General features: G+C 38.1%; 1 long non-coding RNA gene across 6 annotated transcripts in view; it reads right to left on the bottom strand.

Annotated features, from left to right (window-relative positions):
• Window positions 1-867: 867 nt before the first annotated feature.
• LOC102152509 overlaps window positions 868-18992 on the bottom strand; it is a 33946-nt gene continuing 15821 nt past the window's right edge. The window contains exons 5-7 of one of the 6 annotated variants that reach the window (XR_005371497.1): window positions 8354-8460; window positions 3473-4254; window positions 868-1766 (exon numbers count right to left, since the gene is read on the bottom strand). This is a non-coding gene — a long non-coding RNA (uncharacterized LOC102152509). The remainder of the gene's footprint in view (window positions 1767-3472; window positions 4255-8353; window positions 8461-18992) is intronic. The other 5 variants (XR_005371489.1, XR_005371498.1, XR_005371490.1 and 2 more) reach the window with 5 other exon arrangements.

Raw genomic sequence — 18992 nt, 5'->3', positions numbered from 1 at the left:
GGGGTCTCTTCCAGAGTGTAGACTGCAAGCTAGGATCAAATTGGTGGGGACTTCTCCCCTTCCAGATACACAATGTAAAACTAATCATGCAAAAGGCCCCCTCACGCCTCGAGGCTGAGGCCTCACTGCTGCTGCTGGTCTCTTCTTGGGCTCCCAAACCATCAAGAGCTGCACGTTGGAAGATTCTCCCTCTAGTGTGGGTCACCGCTCCCAGGAGATCTTGCTTCAGCAGGGATAGTGTGACTCGCCATCAGAAACCCATTTGAAGCAAATTAGATGTGTTTTCCAGTCTATTCACCCTGATCCAGAGGGAGGAGGACCCCCGGGCAGAGACTGTCATTGAAGATCAGGAGTTTCATCTTGTAGCTCAGCTCCAGCCTGGTGCCTCCATCTCTAAATTGAAGATGCTTATTTGACACCACATCCTATCTCTGAGGCATTATCGCCTGAGGCAGTGGGATTGAAGACTGCACTACTGCTGTGTCATTCGTAAAGATGAAGGAAATATCTGATGCAGCAAACAGCTGATTTCCAAGAAGATCGTGAACATGTTTAGACCTGGTCATCCTGTTTACTCTCCAGGTCATTGGTATTTGAAATTTATTGCATATATTCTGTGAGTCCCTGTGAACAGGAGGGAAGGTTTCATCCCGTGGCTTTTAGGAAAGTCGTCCTCTCGAGCAGAGAGCAGCAGTCCTGCCAGGTTGTACCCACACATCTCAGCCGTTTCCAGCCCCTTCAGTGCTACTTGTTGCCATTTAGTCTTGTTGCCTGGAGGAATTCAGAACCGGCCCGCTCTGGGATCAACAACAGAAATATACTCAAAGCTACTCAGATTTTAGTGGATGACAGTAATAGAATATTTATTCCAGAAAATTTCTAGAATGGCAGGAAAATACAGCCACTGTGGAAAATTGGTAGCTTACTTTTTCATATTGCCATATACATCTCCCAGAAGAGAATAAAAAATATATGAACAGAGCAAAATAATCATTCAGTAAGTAAGAAAATCACCAACTGGTATCAGTAATATCATAAGAAACACAACAGAATTTTTCAGAATATACCAATATCCAACAGATGCTTGGGAGGCATCTTAAGAACACGAACATACAATTGCCATGGATTCCAACTGTGATATGATTCCAGGTTCCCAAATTCTCCAGGCCTTGGTAAATAAACAACTGGAAAATATTGAAGCTCACAATTTAGATTTTTCCTTTCAGAAGTCTGGCAATAATGGATTCCCCAAAAATGATTTAAAACATTACTCCTGAAATTTTTCTGCTGGTCATTATTTTCAAAATTGTATACTTCAGGAATAAGCTTTACAAATGTAACCATTAGATATGTAGTGTTGGAGAGAAAAAAAAAATTATTCATTTGACCACTTCCCTGATCACATGCTTTTTTTATTGGGCAGATGATTCTTCATTGTACTATGGACCATACATGTCAGTTATTCAATAATATGTGTATTACAGCATCAAGAGGAGTTATTTTCCTAAGGAAATTTGTTTGTAATAAAGAACAACAGTTGTATTATAAATAACACATGTATTTTTAAAAGACAACCAAGTGACTCTTGTGTCAATAAATAGGAGAAAGCTTATTTGTCCATGAAAGAGTCCTGCATGAACTTGGATTTTTGGGGGGACATCTGATTTCTGGAGCGGAGGGAGGCGCGGACAAGCACAGCAGTAGCGCAGTGGCATCACGACCAAGGGTCAGGGCGAGCCAGGCAGCACCCGGAGTGTGGACTGCAGCTGAATGAAAAAGAGGAAATGTGATGCTAGAGAAGATGGGAGGGGTGGCAAGGAGAGGCCTGGCAGGTGGCCTGCGTCATCGCACTGGGAAGTTCCAAAGACGCAGGGAGTGTTTTCCTTCCACAAGACTGCTCTACCCTGTGAAATATCACTACTGGCTTGAAGGGCTGCTTGGGATGCATTCCAGGTCACAATTGTTATTGTCACCTTCCACGTAAACAGCCGAGGGTCACGAGTGCCTGCACAGGGTTGTCATTTAATGCTCTCGCTATAGAGAAGAAACATTCGCAAGGAAATCCATTGGAAAGGCATAGAGATGGGGGGAGCCCCAAGTGTTTCCCAGCACACATCTTTACGAGAGAGCCTGTGTGCCTCAACTGCCTTAAGCTCAGAATCACCCAGTCTCTGCATAAAGAATATTATTAGAATAGAGCTAATAAATGTTGATTTTGGAAAATTCAAAAATATAACAAAGTAAAAGGGAAAATTTACACATAATCCTACCGCTCGAAGTAGCCATTAGCATTCTTATGCAATTTGATTTTTTTTATGCAGATACATAAACAAATGTGGGGTTATGATTATAATGTACACAGGTGTTGTGTCCTCCTCTCTTCGTTTATTCATATACATTTTCTATGGAGTTGTAAATGCTTGGTAAACATTATTTTTCATAGCTGCCTTATTGAAATCTTCCCAGGCCTGTGTTTTTTTTTTCTATCATAAATGATACTGTAATGAAATTTTAGGCATAAATATTTTTCTACAGATTTCAGAATATTTACTTAGGGTAGATGCCCAGAAGGAGAATTACTGAGTTAAAGTGGGAAAACATTAAGTTTTCAGGCTCTTCATTTGTGTTTTTGATTTCTTTTCCCTAAATAGTTGCTTGCCCTCCAGCAACACTGGTGTGCTTTTCACTCGACCCTCCAGTAGCACTGTGTATTATCATTCAAGAAGTTACTTGCTCATTTTGTATCCTCTAATTTAAAGATATTAAAGATGAAGCAACAAGGGCAATGAACCAAAAACCACTGCAAATATAGTAAGGTAATAAAACCTAATCTTCTTGGCTTGCTTACCATGGGCTAAGTGGTTTATGTTCACCTGATTCCCTCACCTCTGGCAGGTGGATGCCGTGTGATGCCTGGTTAACAAGTGAGTAAATGGAGGCACATGGAGGGGAAGTAGCCCAAGTTTAAATGGCTGGAATGCAAACATCTGGCTTGTTTACTAACCTACGAGATTTATTTATCCTATTTAAACTTGAGTTTTTCATTTCTCTGATGATTTTAGCTCATTCCAGTTTTGCCTTTTTTCCTTGCATCTTCCCTTGTATTTCTTTGTATCTTTCTCTGTATCCACTCCTTGTTCCTCGATGGTGGATATCTATTCATCCCTTAGAGTTGCCACATGGATTCTCTGTGAGGCTTTCCCTGCACCATCACCATCCTTTTTCTTAACTAATTCTCTCACCTTGGGATGCCTGGGTGGCTCAGCGGTTTAGCGCATGCCTTCAGCCCAGGGTGTGATCCCCAGGCCCAGGATCAAGTCCCGCATCAGGGTCCCTGCATAGAGCCTGCTTCTCCCTCTGCCTGTATCTCTGCCTCTCTCATTCTCTCTCTCTCTCTCTCTCATTCGCTCTCTCTCTCTCTCTCTCCCCCCTCTCATGAATAAATAAATTTAAAAAAAATGAATTCTCTCACCTCGATGGTTCCAGAGGCTCTCCAAGAGGTAATGTAACTACTTAGGTGGGAGGCGTATCTTTCCCACTAAAGTCTGGGCTTAGCTGGAACAGAGAAACCATGCCACCCATTGTCTGACTTAAGCCCATTCCAATTTTTATCTAATTTTCTGAGCCTGCCCTTTCTTCCTCTTCCTCCTATAGGGGATTCCATTGTTAGGCCTGGTTTCTACCCACAGCATCTGGACGGATGGATGTGCGCCAGCTCAGGAATGTTTGCTACCTGTGGCTAGGCTGAGGCCATTCTGTCTCTCCCAGACCTGCCTCTCAATAGGGACACTGCCTTTGCTCTTTCTGCTATTTACATGCTTGTCTCCGACAGTCTATCTAGCAAATCAAAAATCAGAGCAGGAATGATTTTTAAAATTTCTCCAGGGGGGTTGTCTTTTTCAAGAGGGAGAGACAGTGGGGAGGTGTTGGGGGAGTGGGAGAAGGAGAAGGAGAGAGAGACTCTTTAGCGGGCTCCATGCTGAGCTTGGAGTCTGATGTGGGGCTGGATCTCATGCCCCTGACTGAGATCATGACCTGAGCCAAATCAAGAGTCCGACGCTTATCCAACTGGACCACCTAAGCGCCCCTGTCCTGGTGGTTTTAATGCAGCAAGAGAGAGGATCTCTCTCTAGTCTATTCGTCTGGTAGCTTAGTCGAAAAAATGCCTGCTTTTGAATCACTGGCCGACATGCTGAAAGTATTCTGATCAGTTTGATGAAAGGCCAATCTTTCCATCTCTCTGCAAGTACATACCTGTAAAAGGGAAAAGAAAATTAACAAATTTTTAAAGTATTAGAAATGAACTGATCATGATGATAATAATACCAATAATAATAAATTAGTAATACCAAAATACCAATAATAATACCAATAATAATGAAAACTAATGTTTATGGACCATTTTATGTGCCAGACACTGTCAATTGCTATGTGTTTCTCCATATCTTTTCATCTAAAGCTGTTCTTAAGATATAGAGGACCATTATTTGCATTTCACAAGTGGAGATCTTAATAGAGACATTAATATGACCAAGGTGACACAGCTGGTAAGAGCAGAACCAGGATTTTATTTTATTTTATTTTATTTTATTTTATTTTATTTTATTTTATTTATTTATTTATTTTTTGAACCAGGATTTTAAACAGTCAGTCTGCCTCCTAATCCATATAATTAACCATGACAGAATGTAGGGAGGTGGAATTTATGGGAAGAACTTAGACTAAACCTAAATTGCTAATTTTTTTAAGATTTTATTTATTTATTCATGAGAGGCACAGAGAGAAAGAGAGAGAGAGAGAGAGGCAGAGACACAGGCAAAGGGAGAAGCAGGCTCCATGCAGGGAGCCTGATGTGGGACTCAATCCCGGGATTCCAGGATCATGCCCTGGGCCAAAGGCAGGCACTGAACCACTGGGCCATCCAGGGATCCCCTAAATTGCTGATGTTTAGACAGCAAATATAAATAAGAAGCAGAAGATTGGTATAATAAACTTTGTTTCCTATGTCCCTACCCAGAGAAAGAACTCATCTTCTTTTCAAGCACCCATGAAATATTTACAAAATGGATTCAATTCTGACCTCAAAATTAAAATTACACAAGCCATATTTATTGGTGAAAATAAAGTTGAAAATTCACAGATTTTAATATTATAAATAAGTTTACAGTTCTTCCCCAAATCCAATCTCTTACAAAAAGTAAATCCCAAATAATAGTCATAAGTAGAATTATGATTCTATGTAATACAAGAATAGTGGAAGTTCTACATTTAAATACTTTGGTGTGCAGCCGGACAAGTACTTCTTCAGATAGGCAAAACCTTTCTTTAGAGTTTTTTTTTTTTTTAACAAGAAAGAATTAAAGTAAATAATCACAACACTGAGCTATTTATTCTAAGAAGGTAAAAATAAAGAAAACAAAGCTGCCTTTGGATATGTTAGGCTGTTCAGTGTTTGACCTTCATCCATATCCTTCTAATAGAATGGAATACAAAGGAAATATCATGTGGAATAATACCTAAAACCTAATTATCACACTGTAATATTATATCTTTTGTTTTTCCCTTATTTATGTGACAAGTTATTTCCTTATAGAAGTCACATAAGTGGGCCTGATTCTTAGAAAACCAGGATTATCTGCCATGTTGTATTCTGTGTTCTTTGAAGCGATTATAAATTGTGCTGGATAAATTGTACTTGTAAATCCCAGATTTCAAAGGTAAAAACAACTAATCTATAAGTAGTAAGATCACCCAAGATCACCCATTTCTAAAACTGTCCTAAGTGAGTATCCACTTATATTATTTTAAATATACTTATATTAATTTGTGTGTATTTATTTGAATGTGTATATATATATATATATATATATACACATAAAAGGTGTGTATTCATATTTCATCCATTCTTGGACTGATTTCCTTTTCTCGTCCAAAAAATTCTATTAACTTATAGTGTTTCTAATCACATTTGCAATTATCTTAAGGACCCTAATATAAAGGGTGTCAGGGACTGGCAATTTCATTAATTTCTGCCAGTGTGCAAAAATCATTAATTTACCATTCACATACTTTAGTAATTGAAATAACCTCTTTCTCTATGCTTGCCAACGTTTTCCCTCCTGCTTGAATTCTTTCTATCTTATGGTTGCTAGCAATGTTCTTTTCCTTTTCTCATCTGTGATGACCTTTCACTAAAAGTTAACTTTTTCCCGACATTTTCAGGATGTTGCATTAATACCTTTTGGCATTCTGGATTTCATTTCGACTGGGGGGCATCATTTTCCTGATTCTTGTGCTTTAAATTACTGATTACTTTTTTCTGAATGCTCATAGTTTCTACCTTGTATTACAGGTGTGTATGTGTGTGTGCATGTGTGTGAGTGAATGTTTAGTCTCTACTCCAGAAACGTGAGCTCCTGAGACAAGATTCCATGTTTGACTTATTTGAGTGTTCTCTTGGGTCTATATAATATATATGTGTATGTATGTATATATGCATATATACTGTACTATATACAGTACTTTGTACATATTAGCTGCTAAGTAAGCATATTATTTTTATTTATTTATTTATTTATTTATTTATTTATTTATTTATTTATTTTAGTAAGCATGTTAAATGAGAAATAAAGGATGTCTTTTATTTTTGGCAAACAACTTCCTCATTCTTATTTTTGCTTTCCTTGACTTATCTGCATATAGCATGCCTAATTCAGGCTTCTTTGTGGAAGATGTGTTCTCTACACTGCCCGACCATTCAGTACCAGAAGGACTACAAATATTATTCCTTGATGAAAGCTAAGTTTTGTTTTGTTTTTTAATTAAAGCCGGGACTTGGTAAAATCAATGGAGGAACATGCAAATTATAAAATCTAGTTTTCCAAACAATGAATTTAAACGTCTTTCCTCACCTATTACTTCAGTTTAGGTTTTACAAGTTTTTCATCTAGTTTGATACTTATCAGTGATTTTTCTAGAAAGACTTAGCTTTCTAGAAATGTGTGATTTCTTTAGCTTTATGATGTCTTGCTTGATTTGAAAGTATCTTTTTATCCATTGAAGTGGCTATGAGCTGGACTCAGAAATGCCAAAGGAAAATTGGTCTTAAAAAAGTAGAATGAGGGATCCCTGGGTGGCGCAGCAGTTTAGCGCCTGCCTTTGGCCCAGGGCGCGATCCTGGAGGCCCGGGATGGAATCCCACGTCGGGCTCCCGGTGCATGGAGCCTGCTTCTCCCTCTGCCTATGTCTCTGCCTCTCTCTCTCTCTCTCTGTGTGTGACTATCATAAATAAATAAAAATTAAAAAAAAAGTAGAATGAACTAACCCACAAGGCATGTAAAGTCTGATTTTTGTGACATGGTGGTAGCACCCATATATTCACAGGGGCTGAGCATTTGAGTTTTGGATGCACTGATGTGATGCTATAATATGTAATGCCAAAGAATATGACTCTCACAGCCATGTAGTCATGTTTGGGCAAGGCCCATCCAAGTTTCCATCCTTCGAAGAGATGGAAAAATAAGCTTGTTTTATCTCTTTACACTTTGCTTTTTTCTAAGGTTCTTGGAGATTTATCACAAGCCCTGCCTGATTAATGGACAGTTTTAACCATGTTGACATTCTGATATTAGCCTCAGTACTTGGTTACTCGGAAATATTGTGACAACTTTATAGAGAAAGACAGACTATTCTGAGGCAGACATATAACTTCCCTAACCATGGGATCAATCTTTTTTGTAACTTCATGAATTCTTTCTGCTCTAATTCTTCTGTGCGCATCCAACATTGGCCTCTCAAATAAACCTAGTCTAGTGCCCTGGGAATTATCTACTTTTTCATTAAGGCAGCACAGATAGGGAAAGAATTACAGATTACCTTATTGAATTTATTTGAATTTATGTGAAATTCATCTGTATCATTCTGTCTCTTGCCCTTTTTTATTGGTAATTCGAACTGATTCCCAATTCTCTGTTGAACTGTGTGTTATTCAGCTTTCCGTACAAAGTGGAATTTATATACCACTATGCACTTTTCCTTTACGTTTATTCAATGGGTAAGTATCACTTAATCTTGTGCTTACAAAATTAATTTACATGAAGAACATTAAACAGCTCCCTGGGATCTTCCAGTGTTAAGAAAAATTACTTAAATGGGCTCCTTTGGAAAAGGAAAAATTACCTAAAATATCTCATTATTTGTAGGTTCTATTATTGTTCAGCAAATATTCCCTCTCCCTCCTCCTGCCACAGATTGAGTATAACATTAATGCTGGGCTTGAACACATGACTTAGCTAATGAAATATGGGAGGTTATGACAGTATCTATCCCCTAATCCCCTTACACCCCTGCCCACCTTGATGAAGCAACATGTCCCAGCAGAAAGCTGCTCTTCCATCCTGGCTGTAAGTAAGAAGATGGGGGACACTTGTGACCTTGCCTCGCTACCTGGACACAGCTGACCTGCAGACCAATGTGTGAGAAACAATTGTTGGTGGTCATAAGCCACTGAGATCTGAGGCTGCTTCTTTTTTTTTTTTAAGATTTTATTTATTTATTTATGAGAGACACCGAGAGACAGGCAGAGACATAGGCAGAGTGAGAAGCAGGCCCCTCATGGGGAGCCTGATGTGGGACTTGATCCTAGAATTCCCGGACCAGGCCCTGAGCCAAAGGCAGATGCTCAACCACTGAACCACCTGGGCATCCCTCTGAGGTTGTTTCTTATGAAGCATGTTCACAGAGAGAATTCAGACTTGTTATGGACCAGCAACTAGCCTGTACCTCCCCTTTTCCACCTTTCCTAATGAAATTATGTATTGCTTTCATCCAGGTCTCGTTTTATCTTTATATGGTGTGTGTGTGTGTGTGTGTGTATGTGTGTTTGTGAGTGTATATGTGTGTGCATGTGTGTGTACTCAAAAGAGGATAGCTATAATTTTTCTCTTAGGACATGGGGCTGTAGTTCAAGAGGAACCATATCTGGACTTTCTGTAGAGGCTCATATGACAAGACCCTGGACTTCAAATCCAGTGTGTTTTAGAGTGTTCTCCTCAAGAAGGGTATGAGCTTATTTTGAAAGCAGAAGGAAAATACATCAATATTTGAGACCAAGAGGATGGATTGTGGTAGATTATATTATTATTCAACAAATATTTTTTTCTCCCCATCATGGAACATAAATACTATTGATCCCCACCAGTGATTGGATAAGCCATTTGACCACGTGATTTACTATGAACAGTGGGAATTGGGGGGAATGAATACTGTGCCAGGTCCAAAGGAGGGCTCTAAGAAGCACTCAAAGGTTCAACCAGTCTTCTTGCACTTCAGGTCTCCATATAATAATAGTGCACTCTGGATAGAAGCACTTTAATTTTAGTGCTATGGATGAGAAAGCCTGTCAAGTAGACCTAACCCAACAGAACAGCCATAGCCAACTCACAGAACTGTGAGTGAGAAAAAAAAAGTGTTTGTTCTTGCAATCAACTGAGACTGAGATGTTTTTCTATGCAGTACTATTGCAGCAAATGCTGCCTGCATAAACTTTTGATAAGAGAAGGGCTAATGCCCACACGTAGTTAGCATTTGAACTAACCACATATCTGTCCAGACAGCATTATGTAGAAAATACCAAATTCAAAGAAGTAGTATTCTGGAAAGTTTTAAATAAATTAAGAATGAAGAGACAAGTTCTAAACAAATTCTGCTATTCACCCTTCATGAGGGATGCTGCCAGAATTCTGACTGAAGTCCATTGGTAATTCTTCCCTTTATATAATGTGCAATGGAATGTTGAGTCCACCAACCTCACAGGGCGATGGGCACCAGGCCAGGTAGAGGCAACCTGCATTTCCAGCATATTTCTTCTAGTAGATCCAAAGCAATCATAACTCATGGCTTTGTAAACATAATACTGTTGGGATATGCACCAGGCTGTTTTGTGAAAAATGACCACAAACTTCTTTTTCTAGGATATTTAACTCTAGGCTCAACCTAATCCTTCACTGTAACCATTTATATCTCAATACATAAAATCTATCTAAGCATGTGTCTTATTGATATAATTCACTACAAACTAAATATATGCCAAAAGCTCATTGTTTGTCTTAAATTTCACATTATTATCTTTGGTACAGTTATTGAATTAAACTGTCAACACCTAAAAATGTTTAAAAGAAGCAAAAGTTTAAGAATGCATGAGGTCTATGAATATGAGCGTGCTCTGGCTGTGATATCCGTCACTGATTGATTGCCAAGGTTGATTTGGCTGATCTGGCTAGCTAGCAGGGTGCTCTCTCTCCTGCTCTCATCACTCCCTGTGCGTCCCTCCTGAAATTGTGCCCTCAGTGGAAGAGGGTGACCTTCCTCCATGGAGAAGGACCTTTCTTCCATCAAGTGTACATGAATACCTGTGTTCCCCAGTTAGAATCTCCAAACAAGCTCTCAAGAATACATGCGGCCTAAATGATTATTTTATAATATAAATACATAATATATATAGTCCTCAACTTACTATCCTTTGACTTCCGATGGTGTGAAAATAATCCCCATTCAGTAGAAACTGTACTTGGAATTGTTAATGTAGACCCTTTCTTGGGCTGGCAATATGCAGGATGTCTCTCTTTCATGATGCGGGGTAGTGGGTGGCATAGCTCCCAGTCAGCCACACTATCACAAGGGTGAACAACCCACACGTATAAAATCATTCTGTAGCTGTACAGTCATTCTGTTTCTCTCATTCAGTAGAGTGTTCAATAAATTGCATGAGATATTCAACACTTAATTTTAAAATAGGCTTTGTGTTAGATGATTTTGCCCAACTGTAAGCTAAATATAACTCTTAAGGGCATGTTTAAGGTAGGCAGTTGAGTGTCTGCCTTTGGCTCAGGGGGTGATCCCAGTCCAGGAACCAAGTCCCACATTGGGCTCACTGAGAGGAGTCTGCTTCTCCCTTTGTCTACGTCTCTGCTTCTCTCTGTGTCTCTCATGAATAAATAAATAAAATATTTTTAAAAAAAAAGGTAGGCTAGGCTAACCTATAATGGTCAGTAGGTTAAATGTAATAAATGCATTTTCAACCTGTGACCTTTTCCATTTATGATGGGTTTTTTGGGTGTTACTCCATTGTAAGTCAAGGAAGATTTGTATGTGTGTGTGTGTGTGTGTAACTGTTTCTCAAAAGGGAACATGAAGAATATACAAATTCCAATAATAACAGCAGTCTGGGTTTAATCTCAGAATAAAGGTGGAAAATACTGAAAAGGAATTGAAGAAGGAAAAGAAGCAAATTAATTCCTTATCTCATATAAGCAAAGAATCAAGTATAATTTTTGTTAAATTTGATAACATAGGCTCGAACATGTGTGGTGAGGTTCCCTGAATCTTCCCACTCCATCTCAACCCCATGCACAAAAAGCATACATAATGATCAATAAATGAACACAGCTATTGAACTGTGTGAATTATTTTTTCTATACTCGCAGAATCCCAAGACTTGAGCCTAACCCAAACACATTGTAGAAGAGGGAGTAGTACATAAGTAGCATATGCAACCTGACCAGGTTCAAGGAAGAAAATAGAGAGAAAAGATGAGGGGGATCCCTGGGTGGCTCAGCGGTTTGGCGCCTGCCTTTGGCCCAGGGCGTGATCCTGGAGCCCTGGGATCGAGTCCCGCATCGGGCTCCCGGCATGGAGCCTGCTTCTCCCTCTGCCTGTGTCTCTGCCTCTCTTTCTCTCTCTGTGTCTATCATGAATAAGTAAATAAAATCTTTAAAAAAAAAAAATTTAAAAAAAGAGAGAGAAGAGATGATCATGATTGGAAGACTTTCAAAGATAGGAGTCCTGTGGAAAGAAAGTCATTCAAGCAGAATTTTTAAAAATGTTGGTTCTTATGGTTGCAGTGTAACATGTTCTTCAGTAAAATCCAATTCCTTATCAAAATACTTCTGGGGCAATGGCCATACTTTTGAGATGATATTCAGGTGAGACAACAAAAGTAGGCACAGAAACATTTATGTTACTTGTCTTTAAGTTAAAGAAAATTACTAATAAAATTAAAAGTAAGGTATTCAGAAAAAAATTAATATCTAGTCCATATGAGGCAGAGAATAAGACAAAATATTAAGGAAGCATAAAAAATAAGATTACAGAAATAAGTCCTATTATGTCACTTATGACAGCAACTAATAAACAGGTTAAAATATGAAGATACTTGAAGTGATTTACGAAAACAAAATAAACTAAAAAGTGACAGAAAAAGCATGAACAAGATGGTATACACAAAATATCAAACAAAATAGGAGTTAATGATAAAGAATCCAAGACACAGAACATAAAATGGACAAGGAGCCATTTTGTAAGGCTATTATGCACAGTCTACAAAGTCATATACTGTATATCATCAAATATGTAAATAAAATCAAATGTAATCAAATATGTAAATAAAAATATTGAAAATGAAGGGAACACAAGAATAATACTGATAATAAAACTAATGTTTATTGAGCATATTATGTGTCAGACACTGTGCCAACTACTGTATCACCACTACCTCCACCTCATGAAATAGGAGATTATAGTTTGTTTTGCAAATGAGACACTAAATGTTAAGGCCATAAACTATGTTGAGTAAAGTGACAGAGCTGAGGTAGATAGATAAGCAGAGATGATAGGTAAATAGATAAATATAGAAATAGGCCTGGGGGAACCTGGGTGGCTCAGTTGGTTGAGTGTCTGCCTTCAACTCAGATAGTGATCCCGCAGTCCTGGGATCGAGTCCTGTATCAGCTCCCCACAGGAAGCCTGCTTCTCCCTTGCCTGTGTCTCTGCCTCTCTCTCTCTCTCTCTATCTCTGTGTCACTCATGAATAAATAAGTAAAATCTTTTTTTTTTAAGAAATAGGCCTGCGTATATATTGTAGATGTGTATATGAGCAAATACGCAAAAATACTAAAATATACTAGCAAGTTGAAGGGGGACTGAGGTACATTAAGACTTGGTTGACTCGGGGATCCCTGGGTGGCTTAGCAGTTTGGCGCCTGCCTTCGGCTCAGGGTGTGATCCTGGAGTCTGGGGATCGAGTCCTGCATCGGGCTCCTGGTATGGAGCCTGCTTCTCCCCCTACCTGTGTCTCTGTCTCTCCGTCTCTCTGTGTGTCTTTCATGAATAAATAAATAAAATCTTAAAAAAAAAAAAAAGGACTTGGTTGGCTCTGGAATGCTCTTCCTCACCTTTCAGTAGTTTAGCAAAAAGCCAGCTTAGCAAGTGTGGGTGCTTCAGTGAAAGATCAGGGGCCCTCTGGTTAATTCCCAAGGCTGGGCTCCAAAGGCTCTCCTTTTCTTACAGAGCCTCCTACCCTCACCTGCAAGGTCCCTCTGTTGCATAGGTCACTGAGCATGTTCTATCCCTTCTAACCACCCCCACTCCCCCTGTAAATTGGTAAAGGAACCAGCAGTGGAGATCCTCCATTGATGTGTCCTGCTGTATCATACCAAGGTAGGATAAGAGAGTCAAGGTGATGGTGGCTGTTCTGCAACTTTTCTGATTCTAAGTGTCCATTCAACATTACCAGTTCCAGTCCACACTCCTTTGTGTGACAAAAATTTAATATATTGTCTACCATAACCCCAGAGAATTTATCGTAGAAATGTGAAGATGTTTTGTGTTTAAAAATACATTTTAGGGGTACCTGGTTGGCTCAGTTGGTTAAGTGTCTGACTTTTGTTTCGGCTTAGGTCATGATCTCGAGATTGTGAGATCGAGCCCCACATTGGACTCCAGGCTCAGTAAGGAGTCTGCTTGAGTTTTTCTCCCTCTGCTCCTTCCCCTGCTTGTGTGTGTGTACTCCATCTTTCTCTCTCAAAAATAAATAAACAAATCTTTAAAAAAAAAAGAAAAATATTTTTTAAATTCCTTTAATAGGTTGAGGAAAACAATAATCTCAAGGGATGGCAAATTGCATTTGATAAAATTCAAAGCCTGTAAAAGATCAGGAACCAGTGAATATTTTCTTACTACAATAAAAGAAATCATTTAGGAACCACAAATCAAAAATTTCAAAAAAAAAAAAAAAAAAAAAAGACCTGCCAGTCAACATCCTAATAATGGAATGTGGATGATTTCCCTTTAAAATAGGTAATAGGGGATCCCTGGGTGGCTCAGTGGTTTAGCTCCTGCCTTTGGCCCAAGGAGCGATCCTGGAGTCCCAGGGTCGAGTCTCATCGGGCTCCCGGCATGGAGCCTGCTTCTCCGTCTGCCTGTGTCTCTGCCTCTTTCTCTCTCTGTGTCTATCATGAATAAATAAATAAATCTAAAAAAAAAAATAAAAAATAAATAGAATGGGTAATAATGCAAAGATTTTCATGTTTTTTTTTTTTAAAGAAAAACACTGTTTTTCACATTATTTGTTGTTCACATTACTTAAGCTTGTTTGGGAGATTCTAGTCAATCTATATGGAACAGAATAAAATAAAATATAAAGCAGAAATGTAAAATTACGAGTATTTGCTAATTACATAATTTTGTGAAAAATTCTGATTTCAAGTTCTTTAATTCAGCCTTGACTAAAATTAAAGGAAAAATCAGAGGCCACACAATTTTTGAGAGTTGAGTCTTTCAGAGATTAATATACTTTGGCTTTCACATCCCAGTGTTTCAGAGTATAAAGCACTCGAGCTTGCTATTACATTTCATAATATAGACAAGAAGAGCTAGAAAAGATTTAGACATGGTTACTTGGAAGACGCTAAACCATATAAAAATGAGGGATGTTGGGGTGAAGATCCTTCCGAGCAGACTTTTATTTATTCTGTATCTTGTCATCAGAATACTGAAGCATGACTAGTTTGTTTGCAAGAAGCTCTCCTCTGTGAATTTACTTGAAATTCAATGAAATAATTACCATATTACAAGACTATAATGTTTGTTTGTTTGCAATAGGAAACTGCTGTCTTTTCTTTTTTATTATATATGTCACATGAAGTCAAATTTTTAATGATTAACATACACTTTAGCTTCAATGATCTTGTTATAAGTACTAATTAATTCAACGAATTCATTAATTTAACTAGTAGAAGTCTTGCATCAATTATAGAACAAGAAAACTAATATTGATTGTAGAGGAAACATTTTAAAACATTTTAAACATTTAAAAAATGCAGAGTAGAATCTTTAAAAATTGCTTAAAATCCTTAAAACTGATAAGATTTCTAAAAGTCGGGCATATAAAGTCAAGTACATTTTTAAAGTATTTCCTATATACCAGATGTATCCATTAAAAATTTATTTTAAAATTCTTAAATATTAAATAGTTGTCAAAATATTATATAACTAGAATAAATTTTAAAAATATTTATGCAAGAACTAATAAAACTTAAAAGTTTTATTGATGGAAACAAAAGGAGAATTGAGTAAATGGAGAGGCAAAACATGGTCTTACATTGGTAAATTTAGATAATTTCAAAATTGTCTCAGATTAATTTTTCAATGGAAATCCCAATATTTGTTTTTTCTTCTGAAATTTGACAATGTAGAGTAATAAAGTGACATAAGTACCCAAGAAAGTTTTGAAAAAGAAGAACAATATAAGATATGGATATACTTTAGAAAACTATAATTATTAAAATGATCCCTTTCTAGAACAAAAATCATCAGATGGATCATTAGAGTAGAATAAAAGGCATGGGAACCGCTCATAAGATCACTGTCTGATAAAGAAATAATTTCAGATTACTAGATTTTAAGGAAATAGATGCTGCTAGGACAAATAATTAACCATATAGAAGAAAGTAAAAATCCCAGTATGTCAAGAAAAATTAGTAGGTAGATTAAAATGCTATCTTTGAAATGTTGTATGTTTCACATATATGTGAAAAAGAAAACGTAGAATCAAAAAAAAGCAAAAACCATTTGTGTATGTTATTTTAGAACAAGGATTTTCTGAGCATAAGGCAATGGATAAAATATGACCACATGAAGACAAAAATGGGAGTCTCAAAGACTGAAAAAGAAAAGGTAAAAAATATAGGCAACAAGTATGGCATTTAATATGCTTTTACAATGAAGTTGTTCAAATAAAAAAGGAAATACCCCAAAAATGTAGAAAGAAGTTTTCACGTATCTCAAGTTGCTAATAAACATAATAAAAATACTCAACTTCAGGGGTACCTGGGTGGCTCAGTCAGTTAAGTATCCACATCCCACTCAAGTCATGATCCCGAGGTCCTGAGACCGAGTCCCCCTTGGGCTCCCTGCTCAGTGGGGAGCCTGGTTCTCCCTCTCTCTCTTTACCCCTTCCCTCTGCTCATGCTTTCTCTCTCAAATAAATAAATGAAATCTTAAAAAAATACTCAACTTCAATATCAAACCAAAAATACAAACTAAAACAAAAATTAGATCCTATCTTTCTTTTATCAAGGTTTTTCGGATTTGAAAATGCCACCTACTACAAGGGTGCCTTGGAAAAGGCGCTTGCTCAGGGGGCTGCTGCCAACAGGAAAAATCCACATAGACTTCCAGGAAATACATTGCTAAACCTAACAAAAGATGAAAACAAAATCACATCCTTTCATTCAATGGTTTCAGCTTGAATAATTAAAGCGAAATACAGTCAAATATGTGGAAATGATCTATGCATCAAGTCATTGCAGCATTGTTTATAATGGTAGGAGTAAATAAATTAGTGGGCGCATATTAGAATGGTCAAATCAGTCAAGGTCTCTCCAGACTATTGGCTATCATAAAACTATTGACAATTATTTTAAAAATTTGACCTAGTTCTGCAGTCATAACATGTGCAAGATACAAAACTGTATAAAGAGCTTAATGACATATATACAATCCCTATTTATCATCACACTATCCTGAAAACAAAATATTGATAATGTTTATTACTGGGAGGTAGAATTATTGTACTTTTATTTACTTATCTTGATTTCCAAGCCCTCCAATAAAGTACTTTGTAGTGGGTGGGCAGAGTTTCTCAGGACTACTTAGAAGTATGAAAATCAAACAGAATAAATTTTATTGTCTTTCAGTCACACGCTCACTTCTAATATTTCTTTATTACCACATCTTCTTCCTTACAAGCTCCCTTTTCTACTGGATCATTGAGGAACTTAACTTTGTCAATAAACGCTATCTCAGTGTTTTCTTTCATTTCTTTTAGAGATTTATTGATTTATTTGAGAGAGAGGGAGAGAGAGTGCGCACAAGCAGGAGGGACAGGGCGAGGGAGAGAGAATCTCAATCTCAATCTCGTTGAGATCATGACCTGAGCCAAAACCAAGAGTCAGAGGCTCAATTGACTGCACCACCCAGGTGCCCTTTAGTGTCTTCTTTTTTAAAAAATCATTTCCTTTCAGTTCATAGTGGTTGCTGTTAGGTTAATGTTCAAGTATTCAGAGCTGAACCTACGTCTTTCTCCTTCCCAAGATGAGTCTTGGTGTACCGGGAAGGATCTTGTGCCCTCAGGAGGATGGAGAAGGGCCTTTGTACCTTCAGTCAAGTCTAGACTTATTATCTCGGAAGTGATGATGAGGTGAGTCTCTGTCAATAACAGCCAGTTTCTGGAAGATGATGGCTCATCTAAGATCTCAGCTCATCCTGCTGACTTCTGCTAATATGGCCTGCTGCTGGTAAACACATGGGCTGCTCTCTCCTCATTGGTTGGAGCACTGCTTTAGTTATATATAACCTGAAAATCAGCTCAGATTTGCCATATGGCACCATTTCCTTAGCTGCAGCATCTCTCCTTTGTCCTTACAACAGAGATGCACACCCCTCTTCTAAGATAACCGGTATCATCAGCCACTTTTCACATCCCTTCACAAAGCAAAACAGAACTTTCCAGATGGTTTCCAGACTATGCAGGAGCCCAGCAAGTCTCTGAACAGATCTATTCCGGCCCTTTTTGCTGAAATTTGTCATAGAGTTTATTTTACTATTTGTTAGGTGAGTGTAGGATCCATGTGGAGAAAAGGTCTAATCCTCAAATCCCAAATGGGCAGGTGGAATTCAGAAAAAATAGAGAACACTTTAAGAGAATATAAATTCACCTCATATCAATGAGAATGGTGAAAATTAACAAGCCAGGAAATAACAAATGTTGGAGAGGATGCGGAGAAAGGGGAACCCTCTTGCACTGTTGGTGAGAATGTGAACTGGTGCAGCCACTCTGGAAAACTGTATGGAGGTTCCTCAAACAGTTAAAAATAGACCTGCCCTACGACCCAGCAATTGCGCTGCTGGGGATTTACCCCAAAGATACAGATGCAGTGAAATGGCAGGACACCTGCACCCCGATGTTTTTATAGCAGCAATGTCCACAATAGCCAAACTGTGGAAGGAGCCTCAGTGTCCATTGATAGATGAATGGATAAAGAAGCTGTGGTCTATGTATAAAATGGAATATTACTCAGCCATCAGAAAGGACGGATCCCACAATTTTCTTTGACATGGATGGAACTGGAGGGTATTATGCTGAGTGAAGTTAAGTCAATCAGAGAAGGACAATCATATGGTTTCACTCATACGGGGACTATAAAAAATAGTGAAACAGATCATAGGGGAAAGGAGAGAAAATGAGTGGGAAAAATCAGAGAGAGTGACAAAACGTGAGAGACTCCTAACTCTGGGAAACGAACAAGGGGTAGTGGAAGGGGAGGTGGGCAGGGGGATGGGGTACTGGGTGACGGGCACTGAGGGGGGCACTTGACGGGATGAGCACTGGGTGTTATACTATAAGCTGGCAAATCGAACTCCAATAAAGGAATATGCAAAAAAATAAAAAAATTGAAAAAGAGAATATAAATTGCCCAACATTTCATAAATATAATAATACCCATTATACTTTAATGTGGGGATACTGTTACTTCTGCTCCTGTTTAAATTGCATGGGGAGTTAATCTCTTTATAGACCAGCATGAAAACAGTGTGTTTACTGGAATATCTAAACTCAAAATTTAGCTGTCCAGGTACAAAATTCTATGAGAAGC

Source organism: Canis lupus, chromosome 16, assembly GCF_011100685.1.
Source record: "Canis lupus familiaris isolate Mischka breed German Shepherd chromosome 16, alternate assembly UU_Cfam_GSD_1.0, whole genome shotgun sequence".
In the NCBI taxonomy this organism is placed as follows: Eukaryota; Metazoa; Chordata; class Mammalia; order Carnivora; family Canidae; genus Canis; species Canis lupus.
This window is presented reverse-complemented; position numbering and strand designations above follow the sequence as displayed.